The sequence below is a fragment of the Phascolarctos cinereus genome, unplaced genomic scaffold (assembly GCF_003287225.1).
Source record: "Phascolarctos cinereus isolate Bilbo 61053 unplaced genomic scaffold, phaCin_HiC Scaffold_2;HRSCAF=192, whole genome shotgun sequence".
NCBI classification, from domain to species: Eukaryota; Metazoa; Chordata; class Mammalia; order Diprotodontia; family Phascolarctidae; genus Phascolarctos; species Phascolarctos cinereus.
In genome coordinates, this window is record NW_027555625.1 from 116,776,995 (window position 1) to 116,791,152 (window position 14,158).

Below are 14,158 nucleotides of genomic sequence, written 5' to 3' on the forward strand. Positions count from 1 at the left end.
AAAGTGTTTGTTCAGTTATGATATTGAATACAATTAATGAACAGATATAGAGAATATGAAACTCTTTTGCATCTCCATTTATTGACTTACACATATAAACAAACATATAAACATATCCATGCATGTATACATGTACATGCAAACATGTGCATAAACATGTGTGCGTATATCAGAGTACACACATATTATCTCTATTTCTCTACCTACCAGAGAATAAATTGGATAAGTATGTATAGAATAATTTTACATATATATGCACACACCAACACACATACACATATATCCTTTTGTCTAATGGTAGCCACCTCTGGGGGGGGGGAGAAAAAAAGGAAAAAAAAGAAATTTACACAATAGCTTTATTATGTATTTAAAGGGAATAGCAAGTTGTATGTAATAGATTTACAGTTTCATGTGCAATCATTTTTTTTTATTATACTACAATATGGAAATGCTTGATTTATTCCATAAATTTAAAATAAATAATTTTTTTTTTGGCTAAACAATGGGGTTAACTGACTTGCCCAGCATCACACAGCTGGGAAGTGTCAAATGTCTGAGGCTGAATTTGAACTCAAGTCGTCCTGACGCCCGGGCCAGTGCTCTAGCCACTATACCCCCTAGCTTTCCCAATGAATAGAAATTTAAAAAGTTTTCCTCCATCATGATTTCTCCTGTGTTTGTTGGGATTATACAATATTTATGACATATCAAATCAGAGAAATAATTTTGTCCAATGATCCAATGAAAATAACATCAAGCAAAGAATCAAAGATGGAGACATATGTTCACCAAAAGGGTTCACCACTATTTTGAAGGATGTCTTGCACAAAGACCAAAGAGAAAAACCACCATTAGCTCTAGTATCAAATATCAACTCCTCTGATTGGCATTTAAGCTCTTCCCAACATGGCCTCTTTCTGTCTTTTGAGTCTCTCAACACATAACTCCCCTCCATGCCATCCTGGCCTACTTGCCATTCCTTGCACATGCTGCATCTTCTACTTCTATGCCTTTACACTGGCTAGGAATCCCTGTCTCCCTCTCCCAATTCCAAGATTGTCCTTTCATTCTCTCACAACTATACTTCTGACTCTGGACTTTTCCACCACCACCCAGCTCTTTTTTTCACCCTGGAATAACCCTCTTCATGCTGATCCCATTCTCCTCTGGGTAAGTGTCTTCCAGGGCCTCAGTTCTAAGAATGGGCTCAGGACAATTGTGCTTCATTCCCCTTCTGGTGATTTTTCTGATTTTCTAGACTTCACCACTATGACTTCTGGTCTGTCACACTTCATTCCTTTCCCTTTTGTATTTCTGCCTCTCTGGACTTCACACTGTACCCCCTTAAGTTACCTTCCACTCAGGTAGCCACTACTCAGCTCTTGTTTTTTGCATTGTCTTCCTCATAAGAATGTAAACTTCTTGAATGCAAGTACTATGGTTTTTTTTTGCACGTTATTTGTATCTCCAGCACTTAGAATAGTAAATGGCACATACTAATTGCTTAATAGTGCTTGTTGCTTTGTCTTGCTTTGTTTAGGGTAGGGTGAGGAAAAGAGTACATCTTGCTTACCCTAAGCCTACTCACCCCTTGGTAGAAGGAATACTTGTGAACTTTGAAGAGTCTAGAGGGTTTAGGATTTCCCATCTTTTTTTATCATTGTTCTGAGAATAGCACAAGATAATTTCTATATCGGGGTCTAAGGAAAGACTGGACATAGATTCAGGAATCTACAAAAAGCCCAGCATAAAAGCCACACCATACCCAAGCTTTTCAAATCTAAGTCCAATGGTCTTTCCATTTTAGGGTACTGCACTTATAACTATATTAAAAATTTTGCTTGGTTGCACTCTTGTGCATTTTTTCAAATATATGTATCTTGCTTGTTAATTGAAATTCTAATTTCTTCCTTGTGTGAGAGTTACTACTTCTGAATGAGAGAATGTCCTATGTTGATATAGTATATCTTCTTTGACTTCATCCTGTATTTGAGAGAATGTTTCTGGATAGTCATGTGTATAAGATATAAGAATGAGATCTGGATGATAATATAGTTATGTGAATTTGTAGTTGGTTGAACAATTGTAATAGATTGATGTCAACCTAGGGGAGGTCACTTAATGGCATATGTTGTATTCGACCTGTTCATTTTTTTTTTATTGATGACTTGGATGAAGACATAGTAGGTGGGCTTATTAAATTTGTAGATGACACAGAGCTGGGAGGAATAGCTAATATGATGTATTAGCTTGACAGAATCAAAATTCCAAATGTATGATATGCTACAATAATGAGTTGAATCCAACAAGATAAAATACAATGGGGATAAAGGTAGAACCCTGAATTTTGAATTAAAAACAAATGCACACACATGTATACATTGAGTAAATCTGGTTTGATTTCATAGGTTTGATTTCCCATTTTGTGGGAAAAAAACTCAGGGCTTTTAGTTCACCACAAATTCAACAAGTATTCAAAAATTTAATGCTATGAAAGAGGTCACAAACATAGACTGCATGAATAGAAGTAGAGTGTTTAGATAGATATACTATGTGATAAGAGCACACCTAGAATAATGTTTCATTTTTCATGACGTATTTTAATGATATTGACAGACTCAAGTGATTCCAGGGAAGGACCATGAGAGTGAGGGACCTGGAAATCATCATATTTCTGTCATATGATTTTCAGTGCATTGGCAGCAAATTAAAGATTGAGTTTTAACTTTGTATGCACATTCCCTATTCTTTTTTGATTGCTTTGTAAATACAAGTGAATTTTAAAGTACTTATTTTAATGTAGCATGTTATGATTGCTTGGCTATATGACTATGTAGTTATAAATTAAAATGCACATCTTTCATATTTTTAAAAACCATTACAATGCAAGAAAATAAAAGTAAAATTAGAAAATAAGCTAATTTGTAATATTTCTGTAATTAATTATCTAATTTTCTTAAGAAATATGCTTGGGAGAGGAAAGCAATCACTTAAGCTTATCTAAAAGGCTGAAAGAGGATATCTAGATTATAATTTTTTAAAAGTAGTGTCTGTATAAATGTTAATGAACATAGGTTCACCATTACTAAAAGAATGGTTTTTGTCTTCTGTTCCAGTGAAAAACTTCCATAGAACTTGGTTCTACATGGGCAAAGTAAATTGGAATTGAGTTGTCATCTCTAAGTATTTGAACGTGTCAAACCAGACTCTCCACTTTTTTCTCCATAGTAATCAGTCACATTTTCCTCTTTTCCTACATTATTGTTCCAATACCTTCCATTGACTTTATATATTGTGGCCAATGCAGATAAAAACAGGTTGATGCGTCAGAGTCTTTGACTTATCTCTTAGAAACCCTAATGCAGAGACTTTTCCTGATCCCCACCCCATCAAGGGAGAGTGATTCCTTGTTACCTTTTCACTCAGTGGTTCTCAAAGTGTGCTCGAGGAACCCTTGGGAGTCCTGGAGTCCTTTCAGACTGTCTGAGAGATGACAAGTATACTCGTAATAATACTGAGACTTTCCAAAATATAACATGGTAAATATCAATAGATATAACCCACATAAACAAAAGTTCTTTGCGGGTGGGTCCTCAACAATTTTCAATGACGTAAAGGGATCTTAAGACCAAAAAGTTTGAGAGCTACGGTTGTAACTAAAGCCTGCACCTTGGGACCAGAAAATCAAGGGACATTGAACTCTTTTGCTATAGAGCAGATCCATAGATTTGGGGAAGATCCAAATAGAGTTCCCATTTTAAAATCACTAGGGCTGATAGAAAAAAAAATCAAGGCTGAAAATATGGCTAGTATGGACAGGAACTATAAATGACTAGCAGTCTATGTTGGGCTAGGACTCCAAGTCTGCTGTACATCCAACTTGTTACATACAGTACAACTCTGTTGCTCTGTTTGCGTGCTTATTTATTTCAGTATATGGCAACATGGTATTATGTAACCTTTCTTGGACCTCTATTGATCACTAAGGTTACTATAAATTCTGCTTCTAGTAGAAAAGCATAGCAAAGAAAAGGGCACACAACAAACATGGCAGTTAGATTGAAGAGATTATTTCCAGAGAGAGCAAGAACTTCCTGATTAACTTTTGCAAATATAGTTGGTCCAAAAGGGAAAATGGTGATCCATTAGCTCTATGATACAGCTTAGAGTAGATTTTACCTCCAAAGGCAAAGAAGAGTAGAAGAACACATGAATCTATTATAGAGATGTTAGTAAAAATATGGTAAATTTGGTGGACTTTCCTCTAGTGGGAAAATTCTAGAGCAGCCTCAGGGACAGAGAGCCCAGTGGTCCCTGGGACACTTTTTGTCCTACAGGCTCTGTTCTTTGTGCCTATTCTTTTACTTATGGTGGCCACTAGAGAAAAAGAAGCCTGGAAGCCTTCTTGTACACTCTCCTGAATTCTTTCTTGGCCACTGGCATGACTCAGCATTCCTAGACTTGGCCTCTGATAATAGATTTGGGTAAGATGATGGTCTATCACAACCTCATGGACTTTGAGGGTTAGTGTTGAAAAATTAAAGTTGTAAATTGTTAAAATAACATTTTAATATTTATATTAAGTGAGAAAATTTTCCCAAAGTACATGAACTTGCTTGTACTGTTTCTCATTAAATACCTCTGTCCTTTACAAAGACTTGTGTATGTGTGGGTATGCATTTGGTCCTCTGTTGGCCAACTCTAAAAGATGCCAGGGGTGGAGGACTTCCTGTGAAGGTAAGGTTTGAGGATTCAAACCCCATTCCCTATGTTCACCCAGCAAACTTGATAATACTACCTTGAAATTCAGATTTACCAAACTTTCCTGGGCAAAGTAGATGAAAGTATACACCATTCTGGTGCATAACTCTTTTCTCCTAATTACTTTATGCATTCATATACCTTTAAAATAAGTAAGAGTTCATGTTCATACAAGGTTATAATGCAATTAACAGATCGTATGGTACTGAAGCTTATCTTCACAAAGTTGGGCTGTCATGGGGGAAAGTTAGCTGAATGAAGGCTAGCTTCTTCTCAGCACTGGACCAAGAGTGTCAATGGCTATAGAAGAATCTGTGATCCTCTCTTAATTATAGACTCTTGGTGATGGACTCTGGGCCCAATTGGAAATGCGATTGTTACATCTCATGATAAAGTAGAAAGAGCATCAGAATTTGAGTCAGAAGGTCTGGGTTCAAATTCTGGTTCTACCACTTACTTCCCATATTACTTTGGGCAAGCCATTTATTGTCTGTGAGTCTTCATTAGCTAGGTAGCACAGTGGGTAGAGCACTGAGCCTAGAGTCAGGAAAACCTGATTTCAAATCCATCCTCAGACCCTTAAGCTGTGTGACACTGGGCAAGTTACTGAATATTTGTTTGCCTCAGTTGCCTCATCTGTAAAAAGAGCTGGAGAAGGAAATGGCAAATCAGTATCTTTGCTAAGAAAAGCCCAAATGGAGTCACAAAACGTCAAGCATGACTGCTACAATTGTAAAAACAACAAACAACAAACAACAACAACAACAACAACAACAACAACAACAACAACAACAACTTCATTTTGTGTGCATTTGTATGAAGCATATAATATCTATAGTCACCATATAACCCCCTAGAGAATTCAACCTCCGTGAGGGTAGGAGAAATTTCATTTTTGTCTGTGTCTCCAAAGCATAGTATAATCCAGTAGTTCCTTAGCAAAGACTTTTTGGCTTATTGATTTAAAAAGAGCACATACTATTTAGCTTTTTGTCCTGCTTAAACAGTCCCCCTCCTCTAGCATTCCAAGGCTGGTAGAAGCTGCTGAAATCATTTTTTGTACTTCCTTATGCCATTGGAATGCATCCTCCTTTCTAAAAGTCTCATGTATTCTGAGTGGGCTGGAGAACTACCAGCAGTCTTTGGCTGAAGGGGGAGAGAGTGAGGAAGTGACTCCATAAGCTACATTTGGGAAAAGGAATAAAATCTTTGAATGTACCTTCACACCTCCTGCATTCTTCTTCTCCATGACGATGAAGTTTCTGAGAATTAAGTAGGGTATAGGAATTGGGGTCTTTTATTTGCTTGCCATAAGGAACTCTAGGGTCTGGAAACTTCCTGTACCAATGTAGGTCACAATCTTCTCTAGAGTTTTGTCTATGGCAGTAGCTGTCAGACTGAAGTGGAAGCAGTAAACCAGATAGTAGGATCCCAGTGGCCACATACTGACTTAGAAAACCACACATTAACATCATCTATATTCCATTTTATTTTTATCTATTTTATTAAATATTTCCCAGTTGTGATGTATTTGGCAAGCTATGGTATTTCACATTGAGTCTAAGGTACTGAGAAGTCAAGTTACTTATCTTGAATCACACAGTCAGTATGTGTCTGAAATAGAATAACTCAAATCTCACTGGCCTCAAGGCCAATAGACTATCCTGCTTTTGACAGGGAAATATGTCTTGAAAATACACAGAAAGAGAGGTGTTTCTTATGAATATCCTTCACTGTAAAAGGCAGTTATGCTATTCTCAATTTCCCTTGTATCATTGACATCTGCAAACATAGGTTGAACACCTACGACATGTAGGGCACAATGCTAGGTATGATGGCCAACGTGTGGCTACGTGATTGTACATACGAATATATCTTTAAATGCTGGACTTGGCCTCTGAAGTTTTGTTTTCCTGGTGGCAGACTTAATAACTCCAATTTCCCCTCTCTCCAATCTATTTTCTTTTACAAAGAAAAACCCTCAAGTACAATTTGCACCCAGATTACTACACTCTCAACTTAAACATTACCAAAAGCTATAATTTTGAAATTCTTTTATCTCTCCCAAGCTAATAGCAGTTTTGCATGTCTTTTATATTGTTTTCATCTGTTTCTCCCTCTCCCTTCCTCAGTTATTGTCTCTGGAATGTGTGAGGGCTTGTTTAATTTTAGTGCTGAATTTGGGATATGGAAAAGATTACTCTTAATTATATTACTTATTTATTGTAACATAATATATTTATATGTACCTTCTGTGCTGCAGAAGCAGTGTGCTCTGTGTTTGTGAAGATTGTAGAAATCGGGTTGAATAAATGGGTTCTAACTTGCTCCAGCACTATCCTAGAATGGCAGACCCTTCAGCATTTCAAAACCCACCTCCTTGAGTACCTCTTTCACCCTGGGTCCTGAGCCAAACAGTTTAGTACAGTTTCCCCAGGTTTCAATACATCCATTAAGTTATTTCTAAAATCACCTCAACAGTAGAATTACTATGAATCAAACTTGGGGCAGGAGTTGAACAAAGATTTGCTTCATGGACAGATTGCCATGTTGTGAACTGAGTGAAGTCAATGGGGCATTTTTCCTCTCATTAGCCTCATGATTGCAACCCTGTCTCTTAAATTGCACCAGGTCAAACCACAGCACAAAAAACTTCTTTTAAATTTTGAAAATATAATGTTAGTAAAGAATAGGAAATAAATCCTTGGTCGAGCTATTGCTGAAAATAAAAAATCCTGCCCCTCCAAACTCTTGCTTTGTCAAATAAAACACATAACCTCAGTTTCCTCCATATTTCTTTTTTTGACTATTATAAGACAGGAGCAGAAAGGTTCCAGCCCAGTCTATTGTCATGGCATGTAGCTAATCAGCCGTTCTGTAATAGATCGTGAAAAAGTCATCAAGTTTCACTGGAGGCATACATGTCCCTTTACTTCTTTCCTGTTCCCCAACCCCGATGACTTCAGTTCATTCAGCAAAGCACTGAAACTTTTAGGATTCCTTGGCACTTGTCCCTGTTTCCATTTGGACACTGCACATCTGAGAGGATCTCTAAGCAGTTCATGCTTTGTGGCACCAAATAATTTCCTTTGCCACCAAGCTGATGAAAGCACACAGAAGGATGAGAGGAAAAATGGCCTTAAATGGACCAATGCTTTTCTTTCCCTCAGATTGCCCAACCAAGGCTGTTCTGTTCAATCTGATGTAATCGGTTTGTAGATCCCCCAAATACATCTCCAACTATGGAGTTTTCTCTCCCTTTGATTCTGACAAAATCCTTTATAATTCTCTTTAAATGTTCCAGGGCTTTTTCAAAATGATTGTTATCAATGCCTGCCAAATTCTTTAGATCTTTTCCCTTCCTTGTCTTTACTGTAAATACTTTCCTTATTTTTAAGCAGCGGTATTACTACTATACATAGTAACAAAATCTCTGCGGAGATCTGGTTTTCTTTATCCTTTAGATCTTGAAGAGTTCCAAGTCCCCGATCTATTGGTGTTTAGTTAATTGTTCTAATATGCTTTTTTTTTTTTAAAGAAGCTATAATACCTCTTCATAACCCTATCTATAAAAGGTAAAGTACATTTGTTTTGTTGGGCTCAAAGTTGGAAGGATAATTTGGGTACACTGCTGTGGAGTGTGTGACTGGTGGGGTGGTAATTTAACCAAAGAGGAAGGCACTTAGAACTAGCTGCCTCTAAAACAAAGAAGTGAAACCTTTATGCTAGTAATAGTGTGGGGCTTTTAGATGTTATTGTGCTCTGGTGTCTTCTTGCCCAGGAATCAGCATCAAGCCCTCCAGTTTACATAAACTTCTAAATCAATAATTTTATTGAAATATAATTCTGACAAACTGCTAGTGAATAGTGGCCTGAAGTGTAAAAATGAAAATAAAACAAAAAAAAATTGTGTGAATTAATTTGTTTTCATGAAAAATACTGGAGTGGCAGTCAGGAAACCAAGGTTCAAATTCAGACTTATGCATGATAATCCTAGAGGAATTATTTACCAGGTGTAAGACTCATTTTCTTCATCTGTAAAAAGGGGATAATTATAATTGCACACTCTGACTCATAGGATTTTTGTGAGGAAAGCACTTTTTTGAGTGTGCGCTACTATTCTTTTACATTTTATTTTTAATGTACTTCCCTATATCCTCTCCCCACTGGGAAAAGAAAAAAGTAAAACAAACCCTTGAAATAAATACGCATAAGGAGGCAAAAGAAGATCATTGACCATGTAAAAAAAGTCTCAATCTGAAGCTTGAGTTCATCATCTCAACATCAAGAGGCAGGAAGCATGTTTCATCATGGAGCCTCTGGAATTGTGGTGAGTCGTTGTATTTATCAGAATTTTAAAAGTTTCTCAAACTTGTTTGTTTTCATAATGTTGTTATTGTATAGGTCATTTTCTTGATTCTATTCACCTCAGTCTTCTTCAATTCAAACTAGTCTCCTCAGGTTTTTCCGAAACTATCCCCTTCATCACTTTTTTATTGTTGTTCAGTCATTTTCTAGTCATGTCTAAATCTTTGTGACCTCATTTGAGGTTTTCTTTGCAAAGATACTGGAGTGGTTTGCCATTTCCTTCTCCAGCTCATTTTACAGATGAGGAAACTAAGACAAACATAGGTTAAATGACTTGCCCAGGGTCACACAGCTAGTAAGTGTCTGAGGCTGAATTTGAATTCAACTCTTTCTGACTCCAAGCCCAGTGCTTTATCCACTGCTCCACTTAGCTGCCCAAAATGAATAAAATAGTATTCTGTTACATTCAAATATCACAATTTGTTCAGTCATTACCTAGTTGATGGGCACAATTTTAGTTTCTAATTTTTTAGGGTTATTATTCAATGATATGTTCTGGGTTATCACTCGTCTTTATACTATATCCATATACCTTTGGGGCATATTAATTTACTGCCAGTGGCCTATAGCTCCTTCTTCTAGACACTGTTACTCTGCTCCTTTATGGATGAAGCAGTCTAGCAGTTAGAACCATGGGCTGGTGGATTAGGAAACACAAGTCTTGGTTCCTAGTCATATCTGCTCATAGTTTACACTATAACTTTTCCATTTTCCACTTGGGTTTTCATATCTTCAGGATGGTAATAATCTGAGTAATACTGACTCTGATCTATTCTTCAGGGGGGCTTGAGTCAATTCAATTCCACCAACATTTTGGCTCTTGCCATGTATAATACACTGCTCTGGGATACGTAAAACATGGTTCCTGATGGAGCTTATAAAGCAGTAGGAGAGAGAGAACACACACAAATAATCTTACTATATTTGTAGTTAAATGAAAAAAAATCTGTTCAAGCTTCTACAAACAACAACAATAGCTGATGTCTGCACTTTTTTAAGTTGTGCAAAAAGTTTACATCTATGACTTCATTTGATAGGATTTTATTGTAGAAATCTATAGTAGCAGAAGAAAGACAGATATTTCTATTGTGATTTGTTCCTGTAGATTTTCTCTACATCTTCCCATTTCCTGCTTTGCTGTACAGAAAGTAGGAAACATTGAGGGTGATAGCACCCAACCCTGGGTCAGTAAGCAAAATAATTCATGTCTGTCCTGGAACTTTGGACTACCGGCCACTTGAAATATTAATGCTTTTGAAGATTCAGAAGCGGAGAGCTAAATCTGTTTAGATCCACCTTTCCTGCTGCCATTCAGGTGTACGAAGACTACTACTAGCCAATTACCTTTTTCTGACTTTAAGGTCTCATTGCTCCTTTCTCCAGGTCCTGGGAGTGTGTATGATGGGCTACAGGACAAATTTAAATAGTAAACTTCAAAGGAAAAGAAAACATGAAGCTATTATGCAACATATTTAGGGATATTTGAAGATAGTTCCATGCACAAGGTTAGTAACATACTAAGTTCCCCCCTCAGGTGAAGCCAAGATCTTTTCCTCCTGTCCTTCTTTTATCATCACTAATAGTGGCACCTTAAACTGCTTCACTTAACAGTGTTTAAGGCCGTGATCTCATCTGATACTAATGAGGATATTATGAAGTTGGGAATGCAAGTATCCCCCCCCCCTTGTTTTATTGATGCCTTACTTGGTTCTATAGTCCCATATCTAGTACTTTCAAAAAAAGCGATAGAACTCAGGGCTTCTAGCAAAATGCCTGGCATATAGTTGGTGCTTAATAAATGCTTGTTGACTGACTGATACTACTTTGTCTCCAAAACAGAATCTCTTGAAGGATAGGCCCATTTTAGCTTCCATAGAATATTGAGGAGGGTCCTGGGCTTAGAGCCTGGAAGGCACAGGTTCAAATCTGGCCTCCTACATTTACTGACAAGGTAATTATGGACAAGTAATCTCACCTTCAGTTTCCTCCTATGTAAAATGGAGATAGTAACAGCTATTGCACCTACCTCACAGGATTGTTATAAGGCTCAAAGAAGGTAGGCAGAGGAGGTAGCTAGGTGGCTCAGTGGATAGAGAGCCAAGACGTGAGTCAGGAATGCTTGAATTCAAATCTGGCCTCAGGCATTTGCTAGCTGTGGGATCTTGGGCAAGTCACTTAACCTGTTTGTCTCAGTTTCTTCATCTATAAAATGGGTATAATCATAGCACTTACTTTTCAAGATTGTTATGAAGATCAAACGAGATCATAATTGTAAATTATTTTGTGCAGCGTCTGATATGTAGCAGGCACTATACAAATGTAAGAGAGAGAGTTGGCTTTTAATCTTTTAGAACTTCTGACTTTCATATAATGAGATTCTTCCTTTTGGACTGAAACAGGTTTATTCTAGTTTGATCAGGAAAATAAATCTTTTTTTCTTCTCCTAATCCCAAAGCTTTTCATCCTTTTTTGATGTTACCATGAGCAAACTTCCATGGTGTTCCCACATGCTCATCATATAATATTTTTATACGCTTTTCCCTGGACTTTAATCCTTTTCCCCAATATCTTCCACACCATCACGTTTCTTAAACTCTTTTTAAAAGTCTCGAGCTCTGTACCTCCTGCATTTGTTTAACTAGCTCAATTTCTTCTATTGTTTACCCTGGTCAAGTTCCCACTACTTCACTGCAATTGTGAATAGTTCATTTTGCTGTACTTTACATTTAATGAGTGTTAAAAATATATACATTTATACATACATATATACATGTCTATATACATATCTATAGATACATGTCTATATTTAATATGTGGGTGTGTATACATAGGCATCTATAGACATGTATACACACATGCCTACATTTCATAACATATGTATGCATATATGTTAATATATACATGTATTATATACATATATATATTTCTCCACTTCAATTATTCATTTGCACATACATATTTAGGACAAGTCCAGACTATGACTTTCATTTTACTCAAGAATTCAAGTTGGGCAATAATTTGCCTTTTAATTTTTCCTTATAATCTGCCTTAAAGTATGCTAATTAATATTTTTGCTTGTCCTTGAAATATCTGAGAGTTACTTAACAAAAATTTACTTATAAAAATTATGGCTTTAAACATTCATGGATGAATGAGAAGCTGAATTATTATTTTCAATTCTCATGACACAATTAATTAATCAATCAATTAATTAATTGCCAGCAAGATTCTTCCACAGTGCTTTAGTTAGGAGAATAAAATTATTTGGCTTAAGCAGTTGCAGCTAACTAAGTCTCCTAAGTATAACTGCAACTTTATATTTTATACTGAAAAGTATGTTGGACTTAACTCCCCACCTTTGGTGCTAACATGATCATTTTTTTTAAGGTATCATGAAAAGAAAACAAACCAGAAAAAGGGGCCAAATTGTTTAGAAAAAAAAAAGTTACGAGCCAAGTAGATGAAAAGACCAAAAAACGGAAGAGTGAGCTGCAATTAGAAGTCTAAACCAATTAAATAAATATGAAGAAACTCAATAAATGAAAACCAAATTCAGCTGATTTTGTCTATTGTTTATGTGCTTAGCTTTAACAAAGGTTACTTCTATTACCTTAAAGCTACACAAATATGCCTTATCTATAGTTAGTTATTTTCCATCTCTTCAGAATAGTTCTAGATGTTTTCATAAGTTTGAAGTGATTTTTTTCACTGCATGAAAAGGTGAATTTTAGTATTTTAGCATTCAAAATCTCTGAATGCAGTAAATATGGCTGCCAGCTAGATGGTATAATTTAACCCAGACAGGACCTGCTGTCTCCCAATATCTCCCCCACTCACCTACTGTAGTACCTGAAATTTCCACCATTTCTTACTCCAGCCATGGAACCCATGGAAGAATAACAGCAACAAAGAGGTAGTGCTGGAAAGTACCCCTGACGCCATCTTGTCTAATCCTTTCATTTTAGAAATGAAGAAAGTGGATCCCCAGAGAAGGTAAGCACCTTGCCTAAGGCCACATAAGTAGGAAAGACTGGAGGTACTGACTCTCTCTCTAGCACTTTTATCTTGTTAGATTAAACAGAACTGAACTACACCATTTGTGCAAAACTTGCCATCTTAGCCTTTTAAACTGCTTTCACATAAGGAAAGAAGCAATGCTTTTCTTTTGGGGGGAGTGTTAGGAAGGATGATCTCCATTTATTGATTGTTAATACTTACAGACAAAACAAAATAAAACTCATCCATATGGCCAGAAGTTTGAAAAGTTCATCCTTACCATTCTAAATATCTATTTCTGAGTTATCGGGAAGTCTGGAAGGGAGGAGCTAGGATGTTCATCTATTTACCACATACCATTTGGTTTTCCACAAATTCCATTCCATTCTATAAATTCCATTCCAGACCAATGGGCCTGATCCTTGAGACCTACAGGAATGGGCTGAGTAGTATGAAATGTCAAGACGAGGAGAAAAATAAAAGGGAAATGTTAGAAATGAGATTCTGCATTTTTCCCATTAATGACCAGTTTCACTAACGAGGTGTCAGAAAAGCAGCATAGATCACCAAAACAAAACAAAACAAAACAAAACAAAAAACCCCCAAACCAAACCAAACCAAACCAAACAAACCCTCTAGATCTTTTTTTTGGGAAAAATGTCAACCAAGGTTCATATTCTATGACCTGCTCCCTCAACCTCTCCCACATGCTTACCCCCACCTTCCTCCTTAAACAGAATTTTACTTTTAATGAGCAGGAATGCAAATCATTGAGCTTTGAAAAAGAAACCTCCTGTTAGAACACATCTATTGTTGTCAATTAGCTGGGGTTTCAAGGAAAAATGAGGAAGGGCACACGCAAGATAACGGCATTTCTGTTTATACAGCACGTGTTGGGTTTTGAAGTTTCCCTAAGGGATGGAGGCTCTCTTTATTACTTCAAAAGCTATTTTCATGTTTTTGAAATTACCAGAAATTATGGGCAAAACCCCCTTCACACGTAATTTATTTTACCTGATATCTCATATTTTGT

At 36.6% G+C, this 14,158-nt stretch overlaps 1 long non-coding RNA gene and 1 pseudogene across 1 annotated transcript; one reads left to right on the forward strand and one right to left on the reverse strand.

The window, feature by feature from the left end:
- LOC110207548 (26S proteasome regulatory subunit 4 pseudogene) overlaps window positions 1–6,010 on the reverse strand; it is a 51,589-nt pseudogene extending 45,579 nt beyond the window's left edge.
- Window positions 6,011–7,865: 1,855 nt separating this feature from the next.
- LOC110207670 (uncharacterized) lies at window positions 7,866–13,223 on the forward strand. Its single transcript, XR_002324268.2, has 3 exons — window positions 7,866–8,336; window positions 8,938–9,091; window positions 13,007–13,223. It is a non-coding gene; the product is annotated as an uncharacterized LOC110207670 (long non-coding RNA).
- Window positions 13,224–14,158: the final 935 nt, after the last annotated feature.